Here is a 13,904-nt window from a genome sequence, read left to right on the forward strand (position 1 = left end):
ACATAGTGAATTCCAGGTCAGTGTGGGCGAGAGTGAGATCCTACCTTGAAAAAAAAAAATGAAATAAATAAAAAATATTTCACCAATATGCCCTTGGTGAGGGGAACATTCACGATGACCTAACTTCCTTTTTCTAGGTCCCTCTTCCTGAAGGTTCCACCACCTGCCAGTTGTACAAGAGGCTGAAAACCATGCCTTTGACATATGGGCCTTTGGGAGATGTTACAGATTCAAACCTGTGTATAAAAACAAATTTTTTTAGGACTGCGGACTTTGTCACTTAATGTAGAAGGAGAAATTTTTCTTTTGGGCTTATGGTTTTGTTATCAAAATCTCCCTCTAGATTCCCCTTGGGTCTTCAGTTTTTGTGAGTTCCACAGAAAGAATTCAGACAGGGGCTGGAGAGATGGTTTAGTGGTTAAGGCCCTTGCCTATGAAGCCTAAGGACCCAGGTTCAATTCTCCAGGTCCCACGTAAACCAGATGTACATGGTGGCACATGCATCTGGAGTTTGTTTACAGTGGCTAGAGGCCCTGGCGCACCCATTCTCTCTATGTGTGTCCTTCTCTCTGTCTCTACTAAGTAAATAATAAATCAGAACAAAAACATTTAAAAAAAAATTCAGACAGGACTGAAGGGATTGCTTAGTGGTTAAGGTACTTACTTGCAAAGGCAAAGGACCCAGGTTTGATTCCCCAGGACCCACATAAGCCAGATGTACAAGGTGGCACATGCACCTGGAGTACATTTGTGGCGTCTGGAGGGCCTGGCACGCCCATTCTCTCCCTCCCTCCATCTCTCAAATCTCTCTCTCTCTCTGTCAAATAAAAATAAAATATATTTTTAAAAAAGAAAGAATTCAGACAAGATACACAGAGTATCGTGTGGAATATAGGCTGGATACATTTCAGAGAAAAGTGGGCAACCTCCAGGGATGAGACTAGACAAGGGCCAATTGCTCCTATCCGCATTTATGTAGCTTTCCTGAAGGCCATTGTCCTGTCCATGTGATTAATAGGCCCATTTGGATTGACCCTTATAGGAAGAGACAGTGGCATGTTCTGATACTTTATCAGAAAGTCTCCTTCTAGAAAGTCAATCTTGCAAGGTTTAAGGCTCCTGGAACTAGATTTTGATAGTTACAGATTAAGGACCGTCTGGGTACCTCATCATCATGTCTTCTACTGGGGTCAGAGAACAGACGCCTCTGGCCACTAGTTAGAGTCCTACAGCTCCAGTCCTTGGATTTACACACTGCTAATCAGAAAGGAGGGGCCCTCATGTCTCTAACCCTGGGAATATCTGACCTAGTAGGTTCAGTGGTATTGTCTTTGGTCCCTTCACTTTGATCCTTTGGTGAGGCAGAGCAGGGAGGAGCACGTTCCAGTTACCTTCTGGTTGCTGGCACAAAACCCAAACAAAAGCAGCTTGTGGGAGGACTTGAGGGGTGAAGCTTCATGATGGCAAGGGAAAGATGGTGGAGCAGAGGCTGCACATCATGTCCTAGGCCAACGTCAGGTGGACACCAGCAGCAGGAGAGGGAGCCCAACTCTAGCAAGGAGTCCTAGCTCTAACATCCCTAAGTCTGACTCCCCCCAAAATACACTTGCTCTAGCAAGGATCCACCTCTCAAATTGCTATCATTTGGGAACCAAACATTCAAAACACATAAGTTCATGGGTGGCAGCCAATTCAAACCACCACAGAGCATGTGATGAACATTAACTGCACTTGGGGAAAAGATGGGCATGTTTGAGATGCAAGGCAGCACAAACTACCTCTGGGATTTTGATTCCTGTGCCCAGAGTTTTCTTGATTAAGTTCCACTTTTCAAGTTAATTCCTTTTTCCTAGGAAACCTGTTTTCTAATTAAGCTTTTTCTAATTATTTGGCTCCCTTCTAATTTCTCAAAGCTCTTGCTGTGGCTGGGGAGGACCCTCAGGCTCTGGGTTCGCTGGAGATCCCTAGGTATAACGTAGGAGTCAGCCAGGCCTGGGAGTAAGGTGCTTATGTAGGATTGGTCCTCTTGAGGGGTGGGGAGGGGTGAGAGGGTGATAGGTGGGGTCGTAAACAGTGCCTGCCATACCTTGGAAATTCTCACTACCTTCCCATGCCAAGACAAACACCTCTGCAAATTCACTCTTGTTAAACAAAGTCCAGCTAGGATTGAGGCCCGTGGCAGTTTGAATGTAAATTTCCCCCCTAACCTCAAATGTTTGTGATTGAGCCTCCTGCTTAATTTGGGAGGTGAAGCCTTGCTGGAGGAGGTGTGTTTCTAGAGGCAGGCCTTGAGGTTGACGCATCTAGCTCACTGGGTGTTCGGAGCTACCTCGTTCTTGCTCCTCTCTCTCTCTCCCGCTCCCTCTTCCCCTTCTCCCCCTTCTGTCTCCACCTGCTAAATGAAGAGGTGACCCAGTAGCCATGCTTTCTCCTCTATGATGAAGCTTCCTCTTGAAACTATAAACCAAAACCTTCTTCTCCCATAATCTGCTTCTGCTCAAGTGTTTAATTCCAGCAACAAGAACTTATCTGCTTGCAAGTCCTCTCCAAAACCATGCTCTTTAACCCACCACTATCTATCTGCCTACCTGCTTCCATTCTTCTCCTTACCTCAAACCCTGAGGCCTCATGGGCATGAATGTGTGTCGAGCTTTTAAAGCCAAATGAAAATAAAAACTGTTAATTAATGTAAGTATTTACTGCCGTGGAATGAGCGTGTCTTGGATGCCAGGTAGCGCTGGTTCTAGTGCTTCACAAGGCAGATTCTGTATAGTATATTCCCTGTGGGCAGGTGAGAAAACTGGTTTGGAGAGAGTAGCCTGTCCAAGGTCCCCTAGCAGGTAAGAAATAAAATTTATATTTGAGTGCTCATATACACAAAAATTGGAGCAATAACAGAGAACATTAGCATGGCCCCTGTGCAAGGATGACATGCAAATTTGTGAACCGTTCCATATTAAAAAATAAATAAATTACATTTGAACCCACTCAGGCTCACCCTAGCATCCACATTCACAGTGTCTCCTGTTCTACTGATGATGACCTCTCCCGTTCAATGTCTTCAAGGGTATTACCTGGGGCTCTGCCAAGGGGAGAAAACTCACAGGAGAGTGTCCCTGTCCTCAAGATGCTTTCAAAAAGTTTGTAGATTCCTTGAGAAATAAGACTAATGCAAATGAAGTAATTAGAAAATCTTCCGCAGACAGCCTGTAATTAGCTGTAATGCAACATCCCCCAGGGTAAGAAAAGTGCTTCCTGGTAGACAACCCCAGACCTAGCCCCCCACCTCCAGAGCTATAATCACTCTTCTACAAAATCAGAATGTGGGTCAGACAGGGCCCTGGGCCTGCAGTCTGCTACTATGGTTCTCTCGCCCAGGGAACCCCACCAGACCAAAGGGCATATCCACAGAACAGCTGTAATGAGGCAGCACCGTACGCAGCCTTTTCCCTTTTCCTCAAAGTAATGTGAACACGTCTTCAAACCTCTTCACAAGCTTCTGGATCTCATTTCTGTGTGTGGCCTTTGCCCCATCTTCTTGGTCGGGTTCTATCCCTTCTTCCAGTTGTCCAATCGCAGTCCATTCTCCTCGGACAATGTAGAAGGAAAACTTTGGCTCTCGGGAGTCAGAGGAAGTTTAGAAGCCCAAACTGATTTCCACAAGTGTCGCTGTGGAACAATCTACCCCCAAACCGTGTCCTCATCTTTCCCCGATTTCTGGTGAATTTTTGGCGTTGGGTACATGACTTGGCTACTTCTGCATTACAATGAACTACAAGTTTCAAAGTAAAAGAACAGAAACAGAAAGAGGTTCCCTATGAAGGACTCAGGAACCAGATGAATGCTATGACAAGATTCAGAGTCCTCAGTAGGCCTAAGTTTCTGTTTCCTGGCAAGATCTAAGTTTTTATTTTCTGGTAAGGATGGGCTCAACAATTACTGGAAACTGATTATGCCATACATTCCTGAAGTCATAGAAAAGTTCAATTCCCCTAGCCCAGCACGCCAACTTTGCTGGCCAAAATCCTAAGCCAATCAGAAGAGTACAAGTGCAGTGACTGTTTAAATCAACCAATCACGTACCCGTCCCCTTCTATGTTCAAATCCCTATACAAACCCTACCCTCCCGCTACTCGGGGCTCTTGTACAGATCCTCTGCCTTGGTGAAGTCAAGAGACAGAGCTTAAGCCCGAAATAAAGCTCCTTGCCCTTGCATATGTGTTTGGTTCTCCTTGGTGGTCACTGGGGGTGTCAAGAACTGGGCATAACACCTCACAGTTCTGGAGGCCAGAAATCCAAAATCAAAGTACTGGCAGGGCTGATTTCTTCTGAGGGGTCTCTCCTTGGCTGTTAGAGGCCTGCTGTCTCCAAGTATGTCTGCACGCCCTTTGGGTGTGTCTGTGACTAGTTATGTAGCATTAGATCCTATCCCTATGACCCCATTTTACTTTAGTTGCCTCTCTAAAGCCGTATCACCCAACACGGTTGAATTCTGAGGTTCGAGGGGTAAGGATTTCTGCGTTTGAACTTTGGGAGGGGAAGGAGACACAATTCATTTCGTACCAGCACATTTTTTCTACTGTTGATGCAGGATTTTGGGGTTCAGGAGGAGGGTCCCCAAGTTTATGAACCCCAATTTTGGGTCCTATTTTATTTTTAACAAAAAATTGAAAAAAATGACTGAAGAAGGATAGATTATGAATTATTAAGTTTATTTAGGGAGAACTCACAAATTGTGCGACATATTTAAGGGAAATTGGGATCTAGGAAGAAGGCCAGAGTAGAATCATAAACATGTGGGAAGTAGAAAACACTGCACAGTTCATAAGGTTCATTTAAGAGAAATTGAGGTATTTATTTATTTATTAGTTATTATTGAGGTATTTATTTATTTAGTTATTTATTAGTTATTTATTAATTTGAGAGAGCAAATGGGCAGGCCAGGGCTTCCAGCCACTGCAAATGAACTCCAGACGCATGCACCACCTTGTGCATCTGGCTTACATTGGCACTGGGGAATCTAACCTGGGTCCTTATGCTTCACAAAGAAGTGCCTTAACCACTGAGCCATCTCTCCAGCCCTGAATTGAGGATTTTTAAGGGAAGACTAGGGTAGAGCTACAAGCACATGGAAAATAGAACTTGGGTGCATATGTAGGTAGATGTAGAAGAAATCCACATAGCATCTGCCTTGTGCTTCCCTATAGAAGGAAGTTAAGAGGGCAAATGGTGGGAGCTTACGGAAGAATAGCAGAGGGAAAAATACCAAAGCAGAGACTTAGAAATTGAGATGAGAAATGAGTGGTAAAGAGAGTCATATCCGTGAGTATGCTCCTGGGTCATTGGGCCGGCTGCGGTCCACCAAAGGGGTCCCAGGCAACCATGGAGGTGAGCGCGCAAGCATCACTCTTGGGAGACAGTTTTCAGTGAACAGCTCTCTGCTTATTGTCAGGGAAATGGGTTTATTATCAGTTGAGGGTCCTAAGGGGATTGGATGTACAAGGTTGCTTGCTGGTGCCTAATTAGCATATGGGGGCATTCGTCCCAGCACATAGGCAATGGTACAGGGGGAGGGGCTGTGAAAGGTGCTGGCTGATTCCATATAAGGAGTTTCCTAGGCAACTGGCCAAAGGCCACAGGGTTATGGGCAAAGCCTAAGTCTTATCTGAATGTCCAGGTATCCCCTGCTTGGAGAGGGAGTGGCCTTACTTCCTGCCGATATCAGGGTCTGAGATTTTGTCCGGGGGTGGTGGTCCAGGCTCACTGCGACCCCCAAGAATAGGGGGAGGAGCTTCCCTGCCAGTCCCATCCCCGAGATGTGACCAGCAGTTCAAGCTGCTTCAACCACTCCATACCCTGGTGTATGGAGTGTCAGACAGCTTAGGTGTGCTTTAGCCCAGGGCCCTACCTAGGTCCAATGTCCATGGTTACCCCAAGTTTAGAGAAGTTACACAGGCAACAGACATAGAGTCAGAGAAAGCACCCACATGGTAGATCTGGAAGTGTAAGGGAAATACACAAGTGATAGATTTAGAGACCAGAAGAAAATCATACATGTAATTAAAATGAGAAGTTATGAGCTGGGCGTGGTGGCGCATGCTTTTAATCCCAGCACTCGGGTGGCAGAGGTAGGAGGATCGTCATAAGTACCAGGCCATCCTGATAATACAGAGAGAATTCCAGGTCAGCCTGGGCTACCTCAAAAAACCAAAATAAATAAATAAAAAGTGAGAAGTTACCCAAAACTATAAAGCAAAGGTAAGCAGAAAAGTCCCCCCAGACCAAGAGATGGTATTGTGTTCTCCCCTTCACTCAGCCAGACTGGGGGGCGGGGAGGAAGCCAGACTCCGCACGGCCAGAGTGAGGGCAGGCAGGCAGAGAGAGTGACAGGAAGAAAGCCACGGCCTTTGTAGTTTAGAAACTGTATTCCTTTGTCAGACCCAGTTAAGTAAGGGAAGAGCCATGGTTTGTAGATTTGGAGGATGGACCCCAGAGCCAGCCCACCTAGAAGTGGGCTAGACTATGGGCAGCAAGGGGGCACTGTAAGCTGATTGAAGATGAGTCTTGATCAGACCCGAGTTCCATTCCTGACAAGAGCTCCTTTCGTGCTAAGGAGGGTTGGCATGTGGGCTGGCATCTCCTGGTTCTCTCTGGGCCTCAATTTATAACGGAAACGGCCTGAAAGAAGCCAGCCTTTCTCCTATTTCTCTTTCACTGTGACGCTGTGACGGGTCTCAGCTGGCAGATGGGTTAGTCTGGAGTACCTAACACGGCTTCCATCACATTTTAGTCACTTTTCTCATCACTGTGATAAAATACATGAAAGGAACAAGCAAGGGAGGAAGGATTTATCTGGGCTTATGGTTTGGGGGACTGAAGTCCATTGTGGTGGGAAAGGTTTGGCAGTGAGAACAGCTTGTGGCTGTGGCTGTGGCAGTGGGAGCTCGTGGCAGGGCTTGTTGGTAGATTATGAAGCACAGAGAGATCAGATGGGAGCAGGGCCTGAAACACTCTATCCCAAGCAGCCCTGCTTCTACCAACCATGTCCCACCACCTAAAGGGCCCATCCCCCTCATCCTCTCTCAAAACAGCATCACAAGCTGGTGGGGGGGGCAAGTGTTGAAGCTCATGAGCCTATAAAAGACATCTTACACTCAAATCATAGTAGGAGGAAGGTCACAGGCTGACTTCAGCTGTGGCTTCTAACCAAAACGTCTTCACTCACCGCCTCTCCATCCTGGTATCTGGGGTGGTTGGCTATTCCCCAGGTTGCCCATTGGCATGAGCTTTTATGAACTAGCCTCAGAAGTCACATGTCCTCAGGTCTGCCATGTTTGACTTCAAAGCAGTTACAAACGAGCCTAGACTCAAAGGAGGGGCTCATGGCCACACCTCTCAAGAGGAGGAGTCTGAAAGAATTTTGGGGCTACTGCTTAAATTTCCACAAGCTGTTGAGTGTTGTCACAGCATCCACGAGTTTTCTGATCTGCAGTCACTGTGACTCAAGGAGTACCACAGTGACTCCTAACCCCGTACCTTCCACTCCTCCTGAGGGCTGGTGGAGGTGGGCCAAGTCCACAACAGCTGGCATCCCCTTCCAGGCCGCACGTAAAAATGGCCTCTCAGTCATGTAGCTTCTTGCTAGTGGCCCAGATATTCCCACAATAGATGCTCCTCACAGACCTGGCTATGGAGCCTGATCTTAGGAAGCCATGATGTCACAGTCTCCATCCTTCCATCTCTGTACCAGATCATTCATTGATCTCTTGTATTTTCTCTCTGAGCTGTTTTTCTGGGCTCAGATCCCTCCCCCCACCCCCGCCCCTTGAGCTTTATGTCTTACACACACGCCACTTGCCCTTCTCCCATCTTGGTCCCTTGTGTTAGATTTGACTATTTCCGACTCACATGGGCCAGGCCTGTCCAAATCTACTCACCAGAGTGCCTGGAAAGCCCAGGGAAGAAGACTTCCTCAGGGAAGCCAGTATGTGAGCCAGACAGGTTGACTTAGGAACAGAGCCCTGGTTCTCTGAAGCTCTGCTCTGTCAGGTGCTGAACGACATGTGTAACTCAGATCCCCTCTACCTCCAATCCCTGAGATACAATATGGATTCTGTATTCTTTTTTTTTTTTTTTTTTCTGGGAAGTAGGGTTTCACTCTAGTCTAGGCTGACCTGAAATTCACTCTGTATTCTCAGGGTGGCCTCAAACTCATGGTGATCCTCCTGTCTCTGCCTCCCAAGTGCTGGGATTAAAGGCATGTGCCACCAAACCCGGCTAGGATTTTGTATTCTTGTACTAGACAAGCCTGTAAGCAAAAGCTATAGGCCTGTACCCTATTTTGTTTTGAGTGTCCTGATAATGTATTACAACAAAGGCTGTTTCCTCACCTTTTTGTATGAGAGGCACTTCAGGGCAAAGGGATGCTTTGCTATGGAATTCCTGTTTCCACTAGCATAGAGTTCAAGGAAACCAGCTCTCCTGATAAGAGGCACCAAGAAGTAGCTGGGGCAGACATTTCAGGGCAAGAAACCTACACCAGCCCACAGAGAGAAAAGGGAACGAGATCTGAGCTGTTTAAATTATCCTTTCTCCACTGGCATCTCCAGAGGAAGCTTGGCACACTGAGGTGACAAAGGAAATGCCACCACTTTGCTTCTTGTGTCGTCCTAGAGGGTAGACCAGTGGTCAGAGCTTCTTGTGACTCAGTGGCACTTTCCGGCAAGTGAGCTCCCTGAGGCCCTGTCGAAGAGGCAAACACCCTCGTTCAGACACTGCCACATGTAACCTCCCACGCCGAAAGCTTTCTGAAGTAAAACTCACCTGTAAAATGTGAGTTACATCATATGCTCAATAACCTCAAAGGACTGCTTTCAGAAACAAAATTTTCAATGAGTTAAAAGTAATAGAATAGCCGGGCGTGGCGGCGCACACCTTTAATCTCAGCCCTCGGGAGGCAGAGGTAGGAGGATCGCCATGAGTTCAAGGCCACCCTGAGACTACAGAGTGAGTTCCAGGAGCTAGAGTGAGACCCTACCTCGAAAAACAACAACAACAAAAATTAATAGGATCACTAAATAAATATAAGTATTCTAACTAACCTGTAACTTTGTGACTTCAAAGAATACAGAGCAACTTTACCAGTAGCCTCTGGCCTTCCCCTCCAGCTATGTGGGTATGTACCTGCTAGAACACGATACATTTTCTGGATGTGGGGGATCTTTCTACTCCCCAATTCACCAATTGCACTGCTCAGCAAACTATTGGGGTTTAATAAATAGTTAATCAATAATACAATTTTATATTTTATTTTTATTTATTTATTTAGTTTTAGATTTTTGAGATACAGTCTCATTCTAGCCCAGGCTGGCCTGGAATTCACTCTGTAGTCTCAGGGTGGCCTTGAACTCATGGCGATCCTCCTACCTCTGCCTCCTGAGTGCTGGGATTAAAGGCGTGCGCCACCACACCCGGCTGTTTTTAATTTTTTGAGGAACCTCCACACTAACTTCAATAATGGCCGTACAAATTTACATTCCCACCAGTAGGATGTAAGTGTTCCTCATTCCCCACATCCTCAGCAGAACTTGTTTGTTTTCTTTGCGATAACCATTCTTACTGGGGTGAGGCGTCATCTCGAAGCAGTTTCACTTTGCAGCTCCCTGAAGGCTAAGAATGTTAAGCACTTTATTTATATGACAGACAAAGAGGGAGGGAGGGAGAGAGAGAGAATGGGAGAGAGAATGGGCACAGCAGAGCCTCCAGCCACCACAAACAAACTCCAGACACGTGTGCCCCCTTTATGCACCTGGCTAATGTGGGTCCTGGGGAATCGAACCTGGGTCCTTTGGCTTTGCAGGCAAATATCTTAACTGCTAAGCCACCCCTCCGGCCCTAGCACTTTTCAAATATTTATTGTCATGTGTTCTTTTAAATGTGCCTATTCAGTTCATTAATGCACTTATAAGTTGGATAATTTGATGCTTTGTGTTTACTTTTGTAGTTCTTTGCATATTCCATAGATTAATGCCATGTTTTGATGTCTAGTTGGCAAACACTTGGTCTCATTTCTTATACTGTCTCTTTACTTGTGATCATTTCCTTTTTAATTTTAGGTCATCCCATTTGTCAATTCTTGAAATTATTTTCTGTAATATTGGAGTCCTTTTCAGAAAGCCCTTATTTATGCCTATATCTTGATATGTCTTGCCTGTGTTTTCCTATAGCAGTTTTAAAGTTTTGTATTTTCCATTAAGATCTTTCTTTGATCCATTTTAAATTGAGTTTTGTATGTGGTGAGAGATACAGGTTGAATTTCATTCTTTTTTCTCAGCATCATTTGTTGAAGAGGTTGTCTTTTCTCTAATGTAGGATTTTTGACACCTTTGTCAAAAATTAGGTCGCTGGCAGATGTACTAAGGGTGGATCATCTCACGTTGGCAGTTGGCTATCTTTTCTTGAAATAGCGATGGGTCTTAGTACTCCCCAGTTATTGCTTCCATCTGCTAAAAAAATAAATTAAATTAAATTAAATTAAAATAAACAAATTCTCAACCAAGAGTGACTGCAGCATTGGATTAAAAGGATAAGCATAGTTATTTAAGAGCTTTTTGGATTTTTAGGTGGGGCTGGGGAGAGAGAATTGGCACACCAGGGCCTCCAGCCACTATAATCAAACTCCAAATGCGTGCACCAGTCACCTTGTGCATCTGGCGTATGTGGGACCTAGGGAGTCAAACATGGGTCCTTAGGCTTCATAGTCAAGTGCCTTAACTGCTAAGCCATCTCTCCAGCCCTTAAGAGATATTTGGTTGGTGTAGCCTCTTTTCTTTGCCAAAGAGCTGTAGAAGCTTTATTCTGGAGTCTATAACCACTGTATCCATAGGATTCTTAGTTCTCAATGTCAGGTCTGAGTTCTCTCACTGAGTGGACCTCTTACCCAATCAGAGAGCCTCTGGTTACCCACATAAGCTGTGTGCCACTGTTGCAGAGGTATGTACATCTTGCCCAGCGGGTTGATTTTGTAGCTTTGAAGACGCCCTGCTTGTTCACAGTGATGGTGGCCATTACCTACCAGCAGCTCACAGAGCACTTCGAGCACTCTGAGGGCTAGCCGGCAGGGAGCTGGCCCCCTTCTAAGTTTCCAGTGTGACCTGCTCCAGGGAGATGGTCATAGACACTAAGGACACCCAAAAACTCATCAAAGCACAAACCCATAGGTTGCAGAGAGCTCAACACTAAAGTAGATTCATTGTAGTATTATTATTATTGTGGTATTGTATTATTGAAGGTGTATTCCCACCAAGGCTTAGGTAACATTGCAGAAGAGGAGATGGAAAGATTGTAAGAACCACAGTGTGGAGAGGACTATCCTGAAGCATTGTCCCACCTCCACAGAAACTGACTCATTCATGACCCTTGGTGAACACTAATAACCCCGCTGAGGAGGGCCCTCACTGGAACAGGGGCAGGGAAGAAGGGATATCAGAGGAAAACATGAGGGGAACGGGACCAACACATGATTTGTTCATACAGTAAAGTTTATAACTTTTTAAAAATCAAAATCAGGTGATTGTACACGTGTAGAGGTATTTCTGGATTCTCTACTTTCTTGCACTGGTGTCCCTGTCATTTTTGTGAATTACAATACAGGTTTTGTTATTACAGCTCTGTCATATAATTTGAGGTCAGGTATCATAAGATAGCTCTTTCTGCTTAGGACTGTTTTGGCTATTTGAAGTATTTTGTGTTTTCATATGAATTTAAATTTGTTTTCTAGTTCTATGAGGAATGTAATTGGAATTTTTTTATTTTGCTTTTGCTTGTTTTTTGTGGGGGGCGGAGGGGTTATGTTTCACTCTAGCCCAGGCTGACATGGAACTCACTCTGTATACCAGGCAAGTCTGAAACTCACAATGATCCCCCTCTTGCTGCCTCCATAGTGCTTGGATTGAAGGCATGTGTTACCATGCCCAGTTGTAAGTGGAAGTTTGATAGGGATTGTGCTGAATCTGTAAGTCGCTTTCACTAAATTACCAGTTTTATAATATTAATCCTGCCTATGTATAATCATGGGAAACCTTTTAATCTTCTAATATCTTTCTTAATTTTTCCTGTTAGGGTCTTAACGTGTTCATAGTAAATGCCATTTACGTCTTTCGTTAGAGACTTTTTTGAAACTACAAAAACAAGCAAAATAATTTTTATTCTATCATAGTGGAGTAATACTACAATCAGTAAGTAGCAAGAGAAACTATGGAAAAAACACAAACACTCAGATTCTGAGCAATACACTCTTGCTCATGGAAGAAAACAGAGAGGAAATTTACAAATTCCTGGGACCAAATGAAAAAAAAAAAAACACAACCCACCAGAACCTTTGTGGTATACAGCTAAGATGATTCTAAGAGGAAAATGTCTAGTGATGCATGCTTTTCTTAAAAACTAAAGATCTTGGGCTGGAGAGATGGCTTAGCACTTAAGGCATTTGCCTGAAAAGCCAAAGGACCCCGGTTCTACTCTCCAAGACCCACGTAAGCCAGACGCACAAGGGGGTGCATGCGTCTGGAGTTTATTTGCAGTGGCTAGAGGCCCAGGCATGCCCATTCTCTCTCTCTCTCTCTCTCAAATAAATAAAGTATATTAAAAAACTAGAAAGCTGGGCGTAGTGGCTTATGCCTTTAATCCCAGCACTCGGGAGGCAGAGGTAGGAGGATCACTGTGAATTTGAGGCCACCTGAGACTCCATAGTTAATTCCAGGTCAGTCTGGACCAGAGTGAGACCCTACCTCAAAAAGCCAAAAGAAAAAAGGAGACCTCAGAAAGAATGTACTAGCCAGGTGTTGTTGGACAGTGTTGTGGAGTGCTGTCTTTTGAGCATAGCATGAACCCTTGCACTCTCGAACTCTCAACAGACCGTAACTACCTGGACAAGATAGGCACAGGGTTGGACCAATCAACATCCCAGGGGCTCAGAGGTCTCCACCACTCCTTAAAGATTTAGAGACAGATAATTGTTGCTCGGGGAGGAAGATATATTATCTTTAGCAGTGTAGCGACTGGGAAGTTGGCCATGTTCCTAAAAATAAGCTCTCACTCATGCTCCTGTAAGCAACATTAGCTAAGCACGTTAGGTCAACAAAGGCAAAACAAAACAAAAAATGGGCACAAAGGTAGACAGTTGACTAGTGTGTAAGAGGAAGGAGATCAGTAGGTGTGGAAAGTGGATAAAAGTAGGTAATGGGGGTGTTGAATATGATCAAAATATATACATGTATGATAATGCCATAACAAAACTCTTTGTTATGTATAATGAATATAAGATAATAAACAACTTTTAAAAACAAAGAGATCTCAAGTAACCTAATGATACATCTTTTTTTGTGATTCCAAGATTTGTTTACTTTACTTTTTAATTTTTTTCTCAATTTTTATTAACATTTTCCATGATTATAAAAAGTATCCCATGGTACTCTTCCTCCCCTCCCCCACTTTCCCCTTTGAAATTCCATTCTCTATCATATCCCCTCCCCATCTCAATCAGTCTCTCTTTTATTTTGATGTCATGGTCTTTTCCTCCTCTTATGATGGTCTTGTGTAGGTAGTGTCAGGCACTATGAGGTCATGGACATCCAGGCCATTTTATGTCTGGAGGGAGCACATTGTAAGAAGTCCTACCCTTCCTTTGGCTCTTACATTCTTTCCGTCACCTCTTCTGCATTAGACTGTGAGCCTTGGAAGGTGTGATCGAGATATTACTCAGTACTTCAGCCATTTCTTTCCAGCACTATGATACCTTCTGAGTCATCCCAAAGTCACTTCCATCTGCAAAGAGAAGATTCTCTACCCAAAGTGAGAGTAGCATTAATATAAGGGTATAAATATTAAGAGAAGTGCTTACTGGG

The 13,904-nt window shown here is 44.6% G+C and overlaps 1 pseudogene; it reads left to right on the forward strand.

Annotated features, from left to right (window-relative positions):
• Window positions 1–2,860: 2,860 nt before the first annotated feature.
• LOC123460450 lies at window positions 2,861–2,961 on the forward strand (annotated as a pseudogene).
• Window positions 2,962–13,904: the final 10,943 nt, after the last annotated feature.

The sequence above is a fragment of the Jaculus jaculus genome, chromosome 4 (genome assembly GCF_020740685.1).
Source record: "Jaculus jaculus isolate mJacJac1 chromosome 4, mJacJac1.mat.Y.cur, whole genome shotgun sequence".
Classification (NCBI taxonomy): Eukaryota; Metazoa; Chordata; class Mammalia; order Rodentia; family Dipodidae; genus Jaculus; species Jaculus jaculus.